The sequence below is a fragment of the Mirounga angustirostris genome, unplaced genomic scaffold, assembly GCF_029215605.1.
Source record: "Mirounga angustirostris isolate CCGP_5_RB_7025 unplaced genomic scaffold, mMirAng1.0.hap1 SCAF_4, whole genome shotgun sequence".
NCBI classification, from domain to species: Eukaryota; Metazoa; Chordata; class Mammalia; order Carnivora; family Phocidae; genus Mirounga; species Mirounga angustirostris.
In genome coordinates this window covers 57,437,437-57,455,627 of record NW_026991712.1, presented here as the reverse complement: position 1 = coordinate 57,455,627, position 18,191 = coordinate 57,437,437, and the positions used below count along the sequence as shown (strand labels likewise).

General features: G+C 34.7%; 1 pseudogene; it reads right to left on the bottom strand.

Annotated features, from left to right (window-relative positions):
• LOC123860206 (DDB1- and CUL4-associated factor 13-like) overlaps positions 1-2,032 on the bottom strand; it is a 129,143-nt pseudogene extending 127,111 nt beyond the window's left edge.
• Between the last annotated feature and the right edge of the window lie 16,159 nt (positions 2,033-18,191).

Here is an 18,191-nt window from a genome sequence, read left to right as displayed (position 1 = left end):
CACTCCCCCTTGCTTGTGTTACCTCCCTAGCTGTCTCTCTCTCTGTCAAATAAATAAAAATAAATAAAATCTTTAAAAAAAAAAAAAAAGGAGGAAAGTCCAAGTGTAGCAGGTTGAAGCCCATGAAAAAAACAAACAAAAATACTTATAAATTTATAAACAAACAAATAAACAAAGACAACTGGAAACAGAAATTGCATACCCACATTTGGTCTTTGGATGACTTCTTTGTTATAGTAGATGAGCAACCATGAAGAATTTGAGCAATGAATGATGGACAGTAAAAAAAAAAAAATAATAATGTATTCAACTGTCCCCTGTCTGATGAGAAAGTATCCTGGGAGCTGCACTGGGAAGTCTCAGACCTCTTTAATGTTTGTCTACACTTTGTTTCTACTGCTATTTCATATTGTTGAGCTTTATTTAAAGATTAACATGTATACACCCTGAAGTCTTGAGATCTTATCATCTGGATCTGTATAATTAGTGTCATCATATAAATCAAATTTAAAACACTCAAGCAACATTTCTATTTTATAAGGATCATGATTATACAATCTTGTTATAGTTGAGTCTTAAATCTTATTTATGGTAGACTTTCCTTCATGTGTCTATTTATTATTGACTTTCAAATGCGTGCTAATCTTCGGTGAGGCTTTATGTTGAACAATCCTGTAAAGCTAGGGTTGGGGGTACACAGAATAAAACTCTAGAATAGTTTTGTGTTTACTTTTGTAAGGTGCCCCAGGGATTCCACCTCCAGAGGTTGACTTCTTATATTAACTTTAGCCATTTCCAGATTTCATGACCTTTGAAAATTTTATTTTTTTTCATGTGCTGGGTATTGCTTTATTTTTTTTTTAAGTTTTTATTTAAATTCCAGTTAGTTAACATAAAGTGTAATATTAGTTTCAGGTGTACAATGTACTGATTCAACACCTACATACAATACCTAATGCTCATCATGAGTGTACTTCTTAATCCCTATCACCTATTTAACCCTTCCCCACCATCTACCTCCCCTCTGGTAGCCATCAGTTTGTTCTCTATAGTTAAGAGTCTGTTTCTTGACTTTTGCAAATTTAAATATAAAATGCTTAACATGATAGAGTATAAAACATAGTAGGAGTGAAGTCAGCAAAAATTGAGCAGCATGAACTTCAGGGGCTGTCCTTGACCAGAAACACTGAAAAACTGGCAAATCTGTCAGATTCAAACTTATAAGGAATTCTGGAAGATAGTCAAAGGTTTAAAGCAAACAAGTGAATGTTTAACTGGGAGAAAAGCCACTGAAACATGGTAGGTGAGGTTTTGGGCATTTTAACTTACCTTTTTTCTATCCTGCTGTCCAGGATGTTAGCAGTCTTGAAAGCTGCAGCCCATGTTCTTGGTATGGGTACCTGGTTCCAAAAGGAGCAGAATGGACCTTGTTCCCAAGGAATTGTGTTTTTCTGTTTTGACCTGTCTTTAGGTTCCATGGAGGCCTGATGCAAGGATCTAGCCTTCATTTCACTTAACTCAGAACTAAGTGCAGAGAAGTGCCTATGTGGAGCATGTTCATCAAAAACACAAATGAAAGGCAAATGAACACCTTGTTCTGCCTGGGGAATAAAATAACAGTTGTAGAAAACAATAAACATGCTGAAGGCCTGGATGGAGAAGCTGGAGAATGTAATATTTTGGGGCATAAGGATTTTAAAAGCTTCTTCACACACTGGGGAATCTAGAAAGCCATGTGCATGCACGGGGCAGTATGCATGCTCAGAAAACACCAAAGAAGAGCATGTGCTTTCACTTCTGGCTGATCTTTATGATCAATTCAAACAAGAAGTAAAGGATCAAATAGAGAATTAAGAGTTTTCTACCATCTTTTCCCCCAAGTGCACTGATTTTGACAATCATCCATGTTTGAGAATGCCTTTGTGAAAGTCTAACAGTCCAGTGGAGAACTTCTAGCATATGTTAGAGGAAAAAAAATCCCTGATTAAATGCAATGAGGGGGTTAGGAGTAACAGTTTTACTTTACCTGCATAATCCCTTCCCTAGATGGTACAGCCCAATGTCAAGAGAAACACTCTCATGTAGAAAAATAAGAGCATGTGAGTGAGCACCTGGCTTCTAAGCTGTATTGAACACTGGGAAGAGACCCATTTCATTCTCACCCCATCCAGAATACTGAGGTGTGCTGATGACTGGGACGTAGGAGCAATTGAAATCATACCAAGTGTTTTTGCTGAGCACAGTGATATGAAATAATAACCAATAGCGGGAAGAAAACTGGAAAATTCACAAAATCTGGAAATTAAACAACATACTATTGAACAACCAATGGGTTAAAGAAGAAATCAAAAAGAAAATTTAAAAAGCATCTTGAAGCAAATAAAAATGGATAAAACATATCAAAACTTCTAGGATGCACCAAAAGCCGTTTTAAGAGGGTAGTTTTGAGTGATAAGCACCTACATTAAGAAAAAAGATCTCATATGGAAAACCTTATCTTTAAAGGAACCACTAAAAGAGCAAAGGAAACCTTGAGTTAGCAGAAGGAAGAAATAACAAAAGTCAGTAGAAATAAAAGAAATAGAGAACAGATAAACAATAGAAAATAAGAATGAAAATAAAAGCTAGTTTTTTGAAAAGATAAAATTAACAAAGCTTCAGCTAGACTGACTAAGCAACAATACTCAAATAAAATCAGAAATGAAAGAAGAGACATTACAACTGATATTGCAGAAATACAAAGGATCATGAATACTGAATTCCGAATACAGAATACCATGAACAATTATACACCAAAATAAATAACATAACCTAGAAGAAATGGATAAATTCCTAGAAATATACAATCTAACAAGACTTAATGATGAAGAAATAGAAAATCTGAAAAGAATGAGTAAGGTGATTTAATCAGTAATTCAAAACCTTCCAACAAAGAAAGGTCAGGAAAAGATTGTTTCACTGGTGAATTCTACCAAATATTTAAAGAAGAATTAATACCAATCCTTCTCAAAGTCTTCCAAAAAAATTGAGGAGAAGGAAACACTCCCAAACTCTTTTTGTAAGGACAGAATTACCCTGATGCCAAAACTAGATAAGACCCTACAAGAAAAGAAAACTATAGGCCTATATTCCTGATGAATACAGATGCAAAAATTCTCAACAAAATACTAGTGAACCCAATTCAATAGCACATTAAAAGGATCATACACCAAGATCAAGTGGGATATTTGTTTGGAATGCAAGGATGGCTGAACATATGTAAATCAATAAATGTGGTAATCACTTTAATAAAATGAAGGATAAAAATCATATGAACATCTCAATAGATGCAGAAAAAGCATTTGACAAATTTCAACATCCTTTCATGAAAAAAACTATCAAATCCGGTATAGATGGAATGTAACTCACCACAATATGACAATATGACAAGCCCACAGCTAACATCATATTCATCAATGAAAGGTTGAAGCTTTCCCTCTGTAATCAGGAACATAACAAGGGTGACCAATTTCACCACTCCTATTCAACATAGTACTGGATATCTTAGCCAAAACAGTCAAACAAGAAAAAGAAATAAAAGACATCCAATTTAGAAAGGAAAAAGTAGAAGTGTTTCTATTTGCAGATGATATGCTCTTATATATTAAAAGTTCTAAAGCCTCCAGCAAAAAGCTGTTAGAACTAACAAATGAATTTAGTGAAGTTGCAGGACACAAAGTCGACATAGAAAAATCAGTTGTGTTATATACACTAAGAGTAAGCTACCTGAAAAAGAAAGAAAGAAAATAATTATATTTACAATAGCATCAGAAATTTAAAGAAATACTGGGGCACCTGGGTGGCTCAGTAGGTTGAGCATTTGCCTTCAGCTCAGGTCATGATTCTGGAGTCCCAGGATCAAGCCCCACAGCTGGCTCGAGTCTGGCTTCTCCCTTCCCTCTGCCCCTCCCCCTGTTCCTTCTCTCTCTCTCACTCTCAAATAAATAAAATCTTTTTTAAAAAAAGGAAACTTAAAGAAATACTTAGAAATAAGTTTAACCAAGGAAGTGAAAGATCTATACAGTGAAAACTATAAAACATTGAAGAAAGAAATTGGAGGAGACACAAATAAGTGCAAAGGTATCCCATGTTTGTAGATAAGAAAAATTAATATTGTTAAAATGTCCTTCCTACCCAAAGCCATCTACACATTCAATGCAATGCCTATTAAAATTTAAGAAGCATTTTTCATGAAATAGAAAAAATCCTAAAATATTTGTGCAATTATAAAAGACCTCAAATAGCTAAAAATTCCTGAGAAAGAAGAACAAAGCTGCAGACGTCAAACGTTCTGATTTCAAACTTTATTATAAAGCAATAGTAATCAAAACAGTATAGTATTGGCATAAAAACAGACACACAGACAAATAGAACAGAATCAAAAGCCCAATCACAATCCCATGTATAAATAATAAGGGAGTCAAGAATACTCAGTGGAAAAAACATAGTTTCTTCAATAAATGGTGTTGGGAAAGTTGAATATTCATATGCAAAGGAGTGAAATTGGACCCCTAATTACATCAGTCACAAAAAATAATTTGAAATGGATTAGACTTAAATGTAAAATCTGAAGCCATAAAACTCCTAGAAGAAAACAGGGACAAAGCTCTTTGGCATTGTCCTTGGCAGCAATGTTTTGGATATGACACCAAAAGCACAAGCAACAAAAGTAAAAATACACTAGTAGGACTACATCAAAATAAAACCTTCTGCACAGTAAAAGAATCAACAAAATTAAAAGGCAACATATGGAAAGGGAGGAAATATTTGCCAACTATACATCTGATAAGGGATTAATATCCAAAATATATAATAAACTCACAACTCAGTGGTTAAAAAAACTGATTAAAAATTTAGCAAAGAATCTGAATAGACCTTTTCTAAAGAAGACATGTAAATGGCCAATAGGTGAAAAGGTGTTCAAAATTTATAGTCATCAGAGAAATGCAAATCAAAACCATGATGCGATAACTTCTCATATGCATAATAATGGCTATTATCAAAAAATAAAATAAGTGTTGGCGAGCATGTTGAAAAAAGGGTTCCCTTGTGCACTGTTGGGGGGGAATTTAAATTGGGACAATCACTACAGAAACCAGTTTTAAAATTCTTCAAAAATTAAAAATAGAACTACTATGTGATCTAGCAATCCCACTTATGGGTATGTATCCACAGGAAATGAAATTACTGTCTTGAAGAGATTTTTGCACGCCCATATTCATTACAGCATTATCCACAATAGCCAAGACATAGAAATGACATAAGTGTCCATCGATGGATGAATGGATAAGGAAAATGTGAAAGAAGAAAAAGCATGAAAAAGAAGAAAATTATTTTATTTGCAACAACATGGTTGGACTCTGGGGGCATTATGCTAAGTGAAATGAGTCAGAGAAAGACAAATACTACATGATCTCACTTATATTTAGACTCTAAAACCAAATTCATAGAAACAGAAAGGAGAATAGTGCTTGCCAAGTGCTGTAGGATGGGTAAATGGAGAGATGTTGCTCAAAGGGTGCAAACTACCAGTTATAAGTTGAATACGTTTTGAGGGTCTAATGTACAACATGTGACTATGGTTAACAATAACATTATATACTTGAAAACTGCTAACAAACTAGATCTTAAATGTTCTCACCACAAAGCACATTCATCTGCACACACACACAACACAGACAACATTGTTGTTATGTCAGGCGATGGATCTAATAGCTAACTTTATTGTGGTAATCATTTTGCAATATATATATGTGTATCAAATCATTATGTTGTACACAAACTTGCACAATGTTATATGGCAATTATATCTCAGTAAACCTGGAAAAAAAAAAAAAGAAATGAAGCTAAAGCAGAGTTGTAAATTACCTGGCCATATGCTTAAAGAATGTTTCACCAAGAAGGATTTTTAAATTTCTCTTACTTCTTTTTGGTTTTTTGGTTTTTGGCTCAAGGCATTTATGGAAATATCTGTCAAACCAATAGCTAACCACCAAGCTAAAAGAAGAGAGACTTCAGAAACCACACATGATAAAAACATACAATGTTTACCAAACAAAGTTTAGAAATGTTGCTAAACAAATAAACAATTACAACCCCACATAAAGCATAAACAAAAATTCTAGAACAATGTAGAATCTGATTTCCAGTGTTTCTATATCATAACATTCAAAATGTCCAGTTTTGGGGGCACCTGAGTGACTCAGTTGGTTGAGCATCTGACTCTTGGCTTTGGCTCAGGGCATGATCTCAGGTCCTGGGATGGAAATCTGCATTGGGCTCCATGCTCAGTGCAGAGTCTGATTGTCGCTCTCCCTTTGCCCCTCCCCCTGCTCTCTCTTTCTCTCTCTCAAATAAATAGGTAAATCTTCAAAATGTCCGGTTTTCAACAATACATTATGAGATATTCCAAGAAACAAGAAAGTGTGACCCATTCACAGGAAATAAAAAGGGGGAGGGGGATTAACAGAAACTGTCCCTGATGTAACACAAACAATACAAAGACTTTAAATCAATTATCTTACATATGCTCAAACAGATAAAGGAAACCATGGGCAGAAAGCTAAAGGAAAGCAGGAGAGCAATATCTCAGCAAATAGAGAATATCTATAGAGAGAAATTACAATAAAGAACCAAAAAGAAATTTTGGAACTGAAAAGCATAATAAGTAAAATGGAGCATTCATTGTAGAAGTTCAAACGCAAATATGAGCAAGCCACAGAAAGAACGAACACATTTAAAGTTAGGTCAATTAATTTGTCTAATTAATAGGTCAATTAATTTGTCTAATTTGTACTTTAAAGTATCAGGGGAAAAAAATAAGAGTGAAGATAATTGAACAGAGCCTAAGGCACTTGTAAAACACCATCAACACACTAACATACACATAATAGGAGACCCAGAAGAAAAAGAGAATGAGACAGAAAAATATTTGAAGAAATAATATCCAGAAGCCTTCCTAAGTTGATGAAAATTAGGGATCTAGACACCCAAAAAGCTCAATGAATTCCAAGTAGGATGAACTAACAGACATCCATGTATAGACACATTATAATCAAACTATCAAAAGATAAAGACAACGAGAATGAAAACCTCGTAAGTAAGAGAAGCAAATCATAACATAAAAGGAAATCTACAAGATTAACATTTCATTTTTTATCAGAAACTATGGAGGTCAGAAGCCAGTAGGGTGATATATTTCAGGCCCTGAAAAGAAAAGAAAAAAAAAAAAGAAAAGAAGAGGAGAGGAGAGAAGAGCAAAGAAAAAAGTAAAGAGAAAACTGTGAGCCAGGAATTTTATATCTAGCATACTATCCTGCAAAATGAAAGAACATTTAAAATATTCCCACAGAAATGCAAGCTGGTGCAGCCACTCTGGAAAACAGTATGGAGGTTCCTCAAAAAGTTGAAAATAGAGCTACCATACAACCCAGCAATTGCACTACTCGGTATTTACCCCAAATATACAAATGTAGGGATCCGAAGGGGTACGTGCACCCTGATGTTTATAGCAGCAATGTCCACAATAGCCAAACTGTGGAAAGAGCCAAGATGTCCATCAACAGATGAATGGATAAAGAAGAAGTGGTATATGTATATATATATATATATATATATATATATATATATATATATATATATATATATATATATACAATGGAATATTATGCAGCCATCAAAAGGAATGAAATCTTGCCATTTGCAACAACGTGGATGGAACTGGAGGGTATTATGCTGAGTGAAATAAGTCAGTCAGAGAAAGACATGTATCATATGATCTCACTGATATGAGGAATTCTTAATCTCAGGAAACAAACTGAGGGTTGCTGGAGTGGTGGGGGGTGGGAGGGATGGAGTGGTTGGGTGATAGACATTGGGGAGGGTATGTGCTATGGTGAGTGCTGTGAATTGTGTAAGACTGTTGAATCACAGACCTGTACCTCTGAAACAAATAATACATTATATGTTTAAAAAAAAAGAAGATAGCAGGAAGGGTAAAATGAAGGGGGGGAAATCAGAGGGGGAGATGAACCATGAGAGACTATGGACTCTGAGAAACAAACTGAGGGTTCTAGAGGGGAGGGGGGTGGGGGGATGGGTTAGCCTGGTGATGGGTATTAAAGAGGGCACGTACTGAATAGAGCACTGGGTGTTATACGCAAACAATGAATCATGGAACACTACATCAAAAACTAATGATGTAATGTATGGTGATTAACATAATATAATAAAATAAAAAAAAAATTAAAGACTTGAAGAAAAAATATTCCCAGAGAAACAGGAGTTGAGGGAGATCATTGCTAGTAGTCCTCCCTTGCAAACATGCTAATGGGAATCCTTCAGGGTGAAATAAAAGGATGCTAGACAATAACTCAAGCCATATGAAGGAATAAAGAATACAGGTAAAGGTAACTAAATATGTAAATATAAAAACCAGGATTATTGTATTTTTTATTTGTAAATTCTCTTTTTTCTTTACAATTTAGAAGACAAATGCATAAAACAATAATTATAAACCTATGTTAGTAGGCACATATAATGTAATTTGTGAAAATAACACTATAAAAAGGAAAGAATAGAGATGTATAGCAGCAGAGGTTTTGTATACTATTGAAGCTAAGTTGGTATAATTTCAAACTAGGTTGTTGCCAGTTTAAGATGTTAATTATGACTTCAAAGGTAACCACTAAGGATATAATTTAAAAATATTCACAAAAAGAACTGAGAAGGGAATCAAAATGGTATATGACAAGAAGAAATAAACAAAAAAATAAAAGACAGAAATTAGAGGAATGGATAAATAAACAGGACCCTTTATGTGCTATCTACAAGAGTCAAAGAAACTAATAGGTTGGAAAGAAAAAAATGGAAACATATATTCCATGCAAACCATAAAAAAGGGCTGGGGTGGCTATGCCAATATTAGAACAAACAGACTATGTAAAACATTGTTACAAGAGGCAATGAAGGACATTATATATTGAATTAAAGGATCAATCTATCAAAAATACATAATTATATACATAAATGTACTTAGTAATAGGGCCTTAAAATATATGAAACAAAACTTGACAAAATTAAAAGAATAGACAGTTCTTAAATAACAATTGAAGATTTCAATACCCCACTTTCAGTAATGAATAGAACAATTAGAAGATCTGTGAAAAAAATAGAGGACTTGAACAACACCAAAAACTAAGTTCATCTGACAGTCATGTATAGAATACTCTACCGAACAACAGTAAATACACATTCTTCTTAAGTGTACATGGAATAGTCTTAGGGTAGACTGTATGCTAAGCCACAAAACAAGTCTCAATACATTTAAAAGGCGGAAGATTTATGCATTTTGAAGAGAAACCGGAGTATTCAATACATTTAAAAAGACTGAAATCACACAAAGTATCTGCTCCAAAACAATAGAATTGAACTAGAAATCAATCACAGAAGAAAAACTGAGAAATGTATGAATGTGTAGAAATTAAACAGCACACTCTTAACCGGTGGGTCAAAGAAGACATCATAGGGTAAATTAAGAGATACTTAGAGGTGAAGGAAAGTGAAAACCTAATATACTAGAACTTGTGAGATTCAGCAAAAGGAGTGCCCTGGGGTTATTTTATAGCTATACCTGCTTATGTTAAAAAAAGAAAAAAGAATGATCCCAAATCAAGATCCTAAGCTAAACTGTAAATAAAAAGAAAAAGGGGGTGCCTGGGTGGCTCAGTCGTTAAGCGTCTGCTTTCAGCTCAGGTCATGATCACAGGGTCCTGGGATCTAGCCCCATATTGGGCTCCTTGCTCCATGGGAAGACTGCTTCTCCCTCTCCCACTCCCTCTGCTTGTTGTTCCCTCTCTCGCTGTGTCTCTCTGTCAAATAAATAAATAAAATCTTAAAAAAAATAAAAAAAATAAGAAGAGCAAGCTAAACTCAAAGCTAGCAGAAGGAAAGAAATAATAAAATTACAGTGGAGATAAAAGAAGTAGAATATAGAAAAACAATAGAACAAAAGTTGGTTTCTTGAAAAAATCAACAAAATGGACAGATTTTTAGCTAGACTAGAGAGAGAGAGAGAGAAAGAGAACTTACATTAGAAAAGACAGTAGAGGGCGCCTGGATGGCTCAGTCATTAAGCGTCTGCCTTCAGCTTAGGTCATGATCACAGGGTCCTGGGCTCGAGCCCTGCATTGGCCTCCCTGCTCCGCGGGAAGCCTGCTTCTCCCTCTCCCACTCCCCCTGCTTGTGTTCCCTCTCTTGCTGTGTCTCTCTCTGTCAAATAAATAAATAAAATTTTAAAAAAGATAAAAAGAAATAAAAAGAAAAGAGCAAGCTAAACTCAAAGCTAGCAGAAGAAAATAAATAATAAAATTACAGTGGAGATAAAAGAAGTAGAATATAGAAAAACAATAGAACAAAAGTTGGTTTCTTGAAAAAATCAACAAAATTGACAGATTTTTAGCTAGACTAGAGAGAGAGAGAGAGAGAGAGAAAGAGAGAACTTACATTAGAAAAGACAGTGGAGGGCGCCTGGATGGCTCAGTCATTAAGCGTCTGCCTTCAGCTTAGGTCATGATCACAGGGTCCTGGGCTCGAGCCCTGCATTGGCCTCCCTGCTCCGCGGGAAGCCTGCTTCTCCCTCTCCCACTCCCCCTGCTTGTGTTCCCTCTCTTGCTGTGTCTCTCTCTGTCAAATAAATAAATAAAATCTTAAAAAAAAAAAAAAAGAGTGGAAGCATTACTAATACAAAAAAAAAAAAAGAAAAAACAGTCACAAAGGACCACATACTGCATTATTCTATTATATGAAAAGTCCAGAATATGCAAATCTATAAAGACAGAAAATAGAACAGTTGCCTAGGGCTGGGGGCAATGGGGGTTGGAGAATGATGGCTAGGAGGTATCACATTTCTTTTTTTTTTTTAAAGATGATTTTTTTTTTAAAGATTTTATTTATTCATTTGAGACACAGAGATACAGAGAGAGAGAGAGAGAGCATGAGCAGGGAGAGAGGCAGAGGGAGAGGGAGAAGCAGGCTCCTCGCTGAGCCAGGAGCCCGATGTGGGGCTTGATCCCAGGACCCTGGGATCTTGACCTGAGCCGAAGAAAGACGCCCAACCATCTGAGCCACCCAGGCGCCCCGGTATCACATTTCTTTTTGAAGTGATGAAAATCTTCTAAAATAGATTGTGGTGATGGACATATACATCTGAATACTCTAAAAGCCATTGAATCATACACTTTAAATAGGTGAAATGTATGGTATATGAATTATATCTTAATAAAACTGTCAGATATTTCTGAACTAAAATGTGTTAAGAAGAGTTTTACACTTTACATTGGAATTTGGGGATGAAATGGTGACAGTTACATCGACCTGAGCAAATGAAGAAATAAAGAGATCTTCGTTACTTTCAGGGACAATACAGTTTTGTACAAGAAAGGACATACTACAGAGTGAACATGACTTAGCTATGAATTGTGAATTATAATGGGAGGGAAAATCTAAGATGTGGTATAGTGGAGGAGGGAATGGGAGAGAGTGAAATCCTTTTCTTTGATTATGGGAATTTAATTAATAGGGTCGAAAATAGAAAAAAAATTGAGATGTAAAATTATAAGTACATTACTTAGATCTATAAATGTAAATGCCATCAGTCTGAAAAAGTGAAATGCCTCTGCAGAAAGGAAATTAGAGAGAGAAGGCAGATAGGGATTCCTGTTTTTCATAAAAAGCCTTTTAGAATTATTTTATTTTTAATATGTGTACATTTAATATTGATTAAAAAAACAAACTTAAGGAGTGCTGTAATATGTATACTTAATATATACCTAACCAAAAAATGTTTTAATGAATAGCAATATATATAGCTAAAATATTTATACTAATATATATACTAATATATAGCATACAATATATATATATATGTGTATATCATCATAGCTAAGGAAGTAGTTTCCTTGGTCTTCTCTAACATTTCTATTATTTTTTTATGTAAATAGACCATTTCTATCTCTAAGTAAAAGAAAATTAGGCCCCCAGTAATTTGACTCTGCCTCAGACATCATAGTTGGCACTATAAAATATAAAAGAGGCAAAGAAAGGATGAGAAATTAACAAGGAGACTATTGTAGATGGTAATTAATCAAGAAAGCAAAAACTAGAATTTGAATGACTGTACTAATTTAGGAAATGACATGCTGGGGATAATTGCAGTAGATTGCCCTATGCTGACACCTAATGTTCACAGAGAACTGTTAAGAAATGTTTGACTATGGACCTGGGTAGAAAGTCAAGTTAGGTCATCCATCAGTGTGGGTGTCCTTACTCAGAAGTTCCTTAAAAAAATAAAAAAATAAAAAATAGGTCACATACTCAGCTAATACATGTAAGTCATAGCAATTAAACGCTAAGAATGGCACTTGTTTGGATGAGTAAGTCTGTTTTTAAAAGTAACTTTTCCACAAGTCAGTAATACAAAGTATGTGAAAATGTAAAAATTAATCATTCTACTTAGTTTCACTGAGTGCACAATCAACAATTGGTACACTAGAGATGAATGTGGCAATTAAAGCACTTTATAGATAGATTTAGATTTAAATACAGATCTATCTTCCTTACAATATATCAGTAGATCATCTCTGCAGGGAATGGGAAAGTATTCACACAACCTTCTAAGTTGGCTCTGAGACAGCACTAAAAAGCAATACCAGGGGCATTAAGCTTCCATTCAAAAATTTATCCCTGTAGAAAGCCTTTGCACATAGTATCAATATGTTCAATTTATAGCCTACTCAAAACTTATTTATCTTGAAGTGGAAGGTTTGATTTTTTTCATTTCAAGGTAATGTTCTTAATATATACTATTTTCTTAATATTAATGAATACTTTGGGTAATCATCAATGCTACATAACAGTAAACAGAATTATTATAGCCCTTTGGTATAGTCATATTTCAAAATATGGAGCCCCTAGATATGTGGCTTATATATAAACCATTTAGTGAAAAAATGGAAAAATATTGTTACACCTAGGATAATCATTATTTCCAATATTATCTTTTATTTCAGCCCCAAATAACTAAGCCTTCACTCAACAGACACATTTGACATTTATCAGCACATAAAAAGTTGATTAAGGTTAATATATGACTAGGCATTAAAGGAGATAAAAAGGAAGCACAAACCCTCTGGGCTTAAGATATTTAGATGTCTCAGCTCTTGATTAGCACATCAGATAGAGCGCTGCTGGACTCTTACTAAAAAGACATTGTCATCAGTCCTTCTCCCATTTCCATGACAATAATATTAGAGATAGAAAAATTTGAAAAACCTACAAATGCCAGTTTTGTTCAATCTATGTTTCAACATCTGCCTCAATTTTTCCAGTGAGGTTGCAAATACTACTCTCTGCAGTACACTCAGCTGAAATTTAATAAGGTAGAACTATTGGAAAAATTGTTGAATATTCAAATGGGATTAGGAATATATTATATTTTCTCTGTAAGTAAAGATTTAAAGGGAACTCATTACATTGTATTTCTCTTCAGGGGTCTTCTAAAATACAGTTATTGGTACTAGATCATCATTGCAATGTTAATGGAATTTGTTGTTTCTCAGGAGCAAATCTGTGGATCAGGAAACATTACTACTTTTCTACACTTGCACCATATAAAAAGAGATATCATGTGTTAGTTAAAGACTTATATTTGAGTACAGAATTATCTAAAATATATTGACTCCTGAAAGCTTTAGACATATTTAACATTCGGGGCAAGTGAATCTCTGTTATAAATGCTACTATTTGAAAAGGCAACGCTGTTTAATAAGAGTATGAGACTGTTGGCTTTTAAATATACAGTTCTTCAAAGAAGAAATATTTTGGAAATAAGGAAAGTTTGTATTTTCAGCAATGACTTACAGGGTGTTGGTTTTTCCTCTTGAACTGAGAACAGCAAGGGTGACTGAGTGCTGTAGGAAAAACCTAATAAAGCCCTGTCTCATAACGAAAACTTTTTCTTAGTTTTCAGATCTTACTTTGCCTAGTTCAATATTTCCCTATCCATCAAAGAATAGCTTTGAATAACTTGATTTATGAGCATTATGGAAGATTATTCTTTTCCTTTTTCCCCTTTTTAATTTACACTAAGAATAGTAAAGGAAATCGCTGCTTAATTCCTCTTAAAAGAAATGTCATTATTTCTTTTCAAAATATTTTATATAGTTTATGACTCAACCATAAATCACCATGCCCAATGAATAGAGGGGCACTATTGTGGATAATCAGGAATAGTTGCAGATCCAAAAATTAAAAAAAAAAAATTATGTATGAAGTCTGTGTTACTGCGATCATAGATAAGAGGGTGTCACTGATTTTCACTTCTTCAACATCTGAAAAAATCCTACTCTAACCCCATTCAAGGAGCACATTGTTTGAGCAGCTGACCTTCTTCTTACAGTTAATTGTCCCCTGCTCTATGATTATTTCATAGTACTCTGTAGATTACTTTGTACTACTGTCTAGACTGTAAGTTCTTACAAGTTACTGTCCCTGTTTTACTCTTGTGTGTATTCTTAACACTAATTAATTGATCCCTTCATTCATCATTATTTGTTGAGTATTTATTACTCAGTCAATATTATATAACATAGTCAGGCACTGAGTATTATATAACACAGTCAGGCACTGTGTTAGGCACGAAAGTGAAAATAGTGTTGAAAATATAATGGTTGCCTTCTTTCCAAAGCTTCAGTCTAATGGAGAAGACAAACATAACATTTGTTTGTTTGATTCTTAATAACAATTGGTAAGTGTTAAGATGCTATGCTAGATATAAACAAGGGAGATACAAAGCTAGCAAAAGGGTTAAAGCCTGAGCTGACATCTGTAGCATGAGAATAAGTTACTAATCAAAACGATGGCAGGGGTGAGATGGGGAGAAGCTTTAAGAATTGAGAAAGTGCAGGAAAATCCTATATGGTGAGAGGGAACATGGCTGGCACAAGGGGCTGTTCCTAGAGTAATTAGGACAAAAACAGGTGTCTGGGGCTGAGGAGAAGCTGAAAAGGGAGGTAAAGCCAACCATCTATGGGTCTTGTTGGCCATATTAATGGTCTTGGAACTCTAGCCTCAGAGCAATAATAAATAGATGAGGGGACTAAATGAGGTGATGTTTTAATAAGATCTGCCTTCACTCTAGATTTTACATATTTTGATAGTCGCAGTATGGAAACCAAATTGGAGCCCAGTAAGAATGGATGGTGGAAGCCAATGAATATAGGTCTCTCAGCCCAGTGCCTACATGATCAATGGATTGTTACCTCATCCCCAAATACATACACAAAAATGTTTATAACCAAATAAGAAGAATCCCAGTGGGGACCAGAAAGGATTGTATTTAGAATTTTTAAAAAATTCCAGCCTAATAAGTGATTCACTGAGTTTCTGGAAGTCAAGAGAATTTGGAGAAGTGATAATGGTTGTTAAAAAAGAGTATTTAGAGACCATTTAAAATTTAATTTCATTAATAGATGTATAGATATGCACTGTTTTCCAACTTTTAAAAGCTGTTCTGTGTATCCATTTGTTTTATATATAGTGAGACTGAACATACAAATGGACAACAGCAAGACCATATATAATACAGAACTCTGACCCATAGCCTGCAACAACCAGCTGAGGAAACAAATCCATTATGTACAGTAACCAGCCCTTCAGGAATCCAGTCTGCTATCTGTAAGTCAAATTTGTATGAAGTCAGACCATGATTTCTAGTAACAGTCCAAGAGCCAAATAGTAACAATTAAACAAAAAAGACTAGACTGAATTAGTAACTCAAAGCTTTTATAATTTTTGTCTGACTTTCTACCAACCAGAGAAAGCAAATGTGTACTCCCCCCTACCCTAAGCAATCACATAAAATGCCCCACTTCTAGTTAGCCCATCTACAGCTTCTCTCTGCCAACAGCTTCCACTCAGGATGGAAGCCTTCCCTTCTTTCTACTCCTCTGCCTGCCTTCGAATCTGCCAACCCCATAAGTGATGAGTGATGATGGCTGATTTCCTTGCTATAACTCTGAATAACTTTTGCTTCTGCTCATTTGGTTGGTCTTCATTTATTTCCACAGTAGACTCTCTATAGTGGAGAGTTCTGTTGTGGAGCTCGGTATCCATTTGCTACTTCTAGCCATATATCCATTTAATTAGGATCTGAGATATTGAATGGAAGAGCTGCTGTGTTTTTGAGTTAATGTGTGTGTGTGTGTGTGCATGTGTGAGACAGAGAAAGGAAGAAATAGGTAGTAATAAAGAAACAAAGAGAGTGAGCAGGGTATTTAGGAGTGGAAAGTGGTTATATTCATTCAGCTCATTTATATTGAGCATCCACAATATGTCAGGCACCATTTAAGGCCTTTTTGATACACAGAGGACAAGCCAAAGATCCTTGCCCTCATGGAACTTATATTATAGGAAAGAAAAAGACAATAAACACATAAATTAATAAATAGAGTCAGAAAGTAAATTATACAGCAGTTTAGAAGATGGTAAGTACTATTTAAAAAACAAAGGCAAGGTGAAGAGGTTGTCAGGGGCCTGGGTGGAGAGTAAATTAAATAGGTGGTCAGAGAAGGCCACATTATGAAGGTGATAGTTAGCAGGAACTTGAGGAAGAGGAAGAGAATGAAGAGTGCAATAAGTAAATTTACTTGAGGGAAAACCTTTTTTAAGCTGAGAAGAGCTAAAACAAGGGCCCAAAAATGGAAAGATGCTGGCTATGTTCAAATAATAGCAAAGAGGTGAATGTAGCTGGAATTAAGTCAGTAAAGGAGAAGAAAGGACATGAGGTCAGGAGATGGTGGCGTTCATATGTGGGAGAGGGATGTTCGTCCATCATAAGAATCTTGGCTTTTTATCTGAGTGAAGTGAGGAGTTGTTGCAGAGTTCTGAGCAGATGAATGGCAGGACAAATTCTAAACAGATTCTCCGCAGCTGCATTGAGAATAGACTAGAGGGGGAAAATATGGCTTTAGAATACAGTTTTGTGTTTACATTTAAGTATTAGTATGTCTAATAATATAAATACACAGCAGCTAAAAACACAACTAGACAATTCTGGAAACACCAATTCCAGAGGTGTTAGGGACCTGGAACTCTTTCTGTTTTCTCTTCTTCTTCACCTTCTCCCTATTCCATCTAACTAGAGATCAGTCCAAGACAAGCTACCCCTTCTCTCTAAGTTTGACTACTCTAGAAATTTAATAAGCCTGGAAGAGGATGTATGGCCTCAAATAAACTTACAGTAAGACAAAACATTCTAATAACATCCCTTAAATTCAAATCCCAATTTACAGATCACATGATGCCTGCATCCCCTGTACAATTTTCAGTCTAAGTGACAATTATATCCAATATCATTCTATCATAAATAATTGAGCAAGATGCACTGGGAGAGAATAGGAATCATTAGAGGAAATTAAAGTATATACATTCTGAGGCAATTATGACAACTGCTAATTTTTAAGAGAAGAAAACTAGAACTGGAATAAATGTAATTTAAATCTTAACATTAATATTGAACTTGCTCCCTCAGAATCTTGCCCATGGTCTATGTCAGAAAATCCCTGTAGTTTGATGTTAAAGTGATGCTAAAAAGTAAGGTTTTGGACTGATACAAAAAGAAAAACACATGCAGAGAAAACTGGCTTATGCCATAAAAACAAAAACAAAAACAGAAAATGTGTGGTTCAGAGGAATTTATTACTTAAAAATTCAATCTGTTTTCTGACTAATCATGTGAAGACAAATTTGAGATGGAGGAATGTAAAATATCTTACATTTGACATCGATATACTATTCTGCCTCTTTGTATTTTCATGGAAGAGAAAAATGTAGGAATCCCAAAAGAATGCATGTCCAGTTAACCTGGTTATGGCCCATTGACAAGGCATTCCTTTCCAACCATAAATATTTTCTGATGGTTGAGAGATATTCCAAGAGTATAACTCATTTAGATATTCCAATTAAATGAACAAAGACCTATCTTCACTACTTTTTTTGAAGCCAATTATCAATACATTTGCAGAATATAAAATTGCCACTATCATTTTTTGTTTTTTCACATCTGCACATTTAGCAGCACTAAAATTATTTACTTA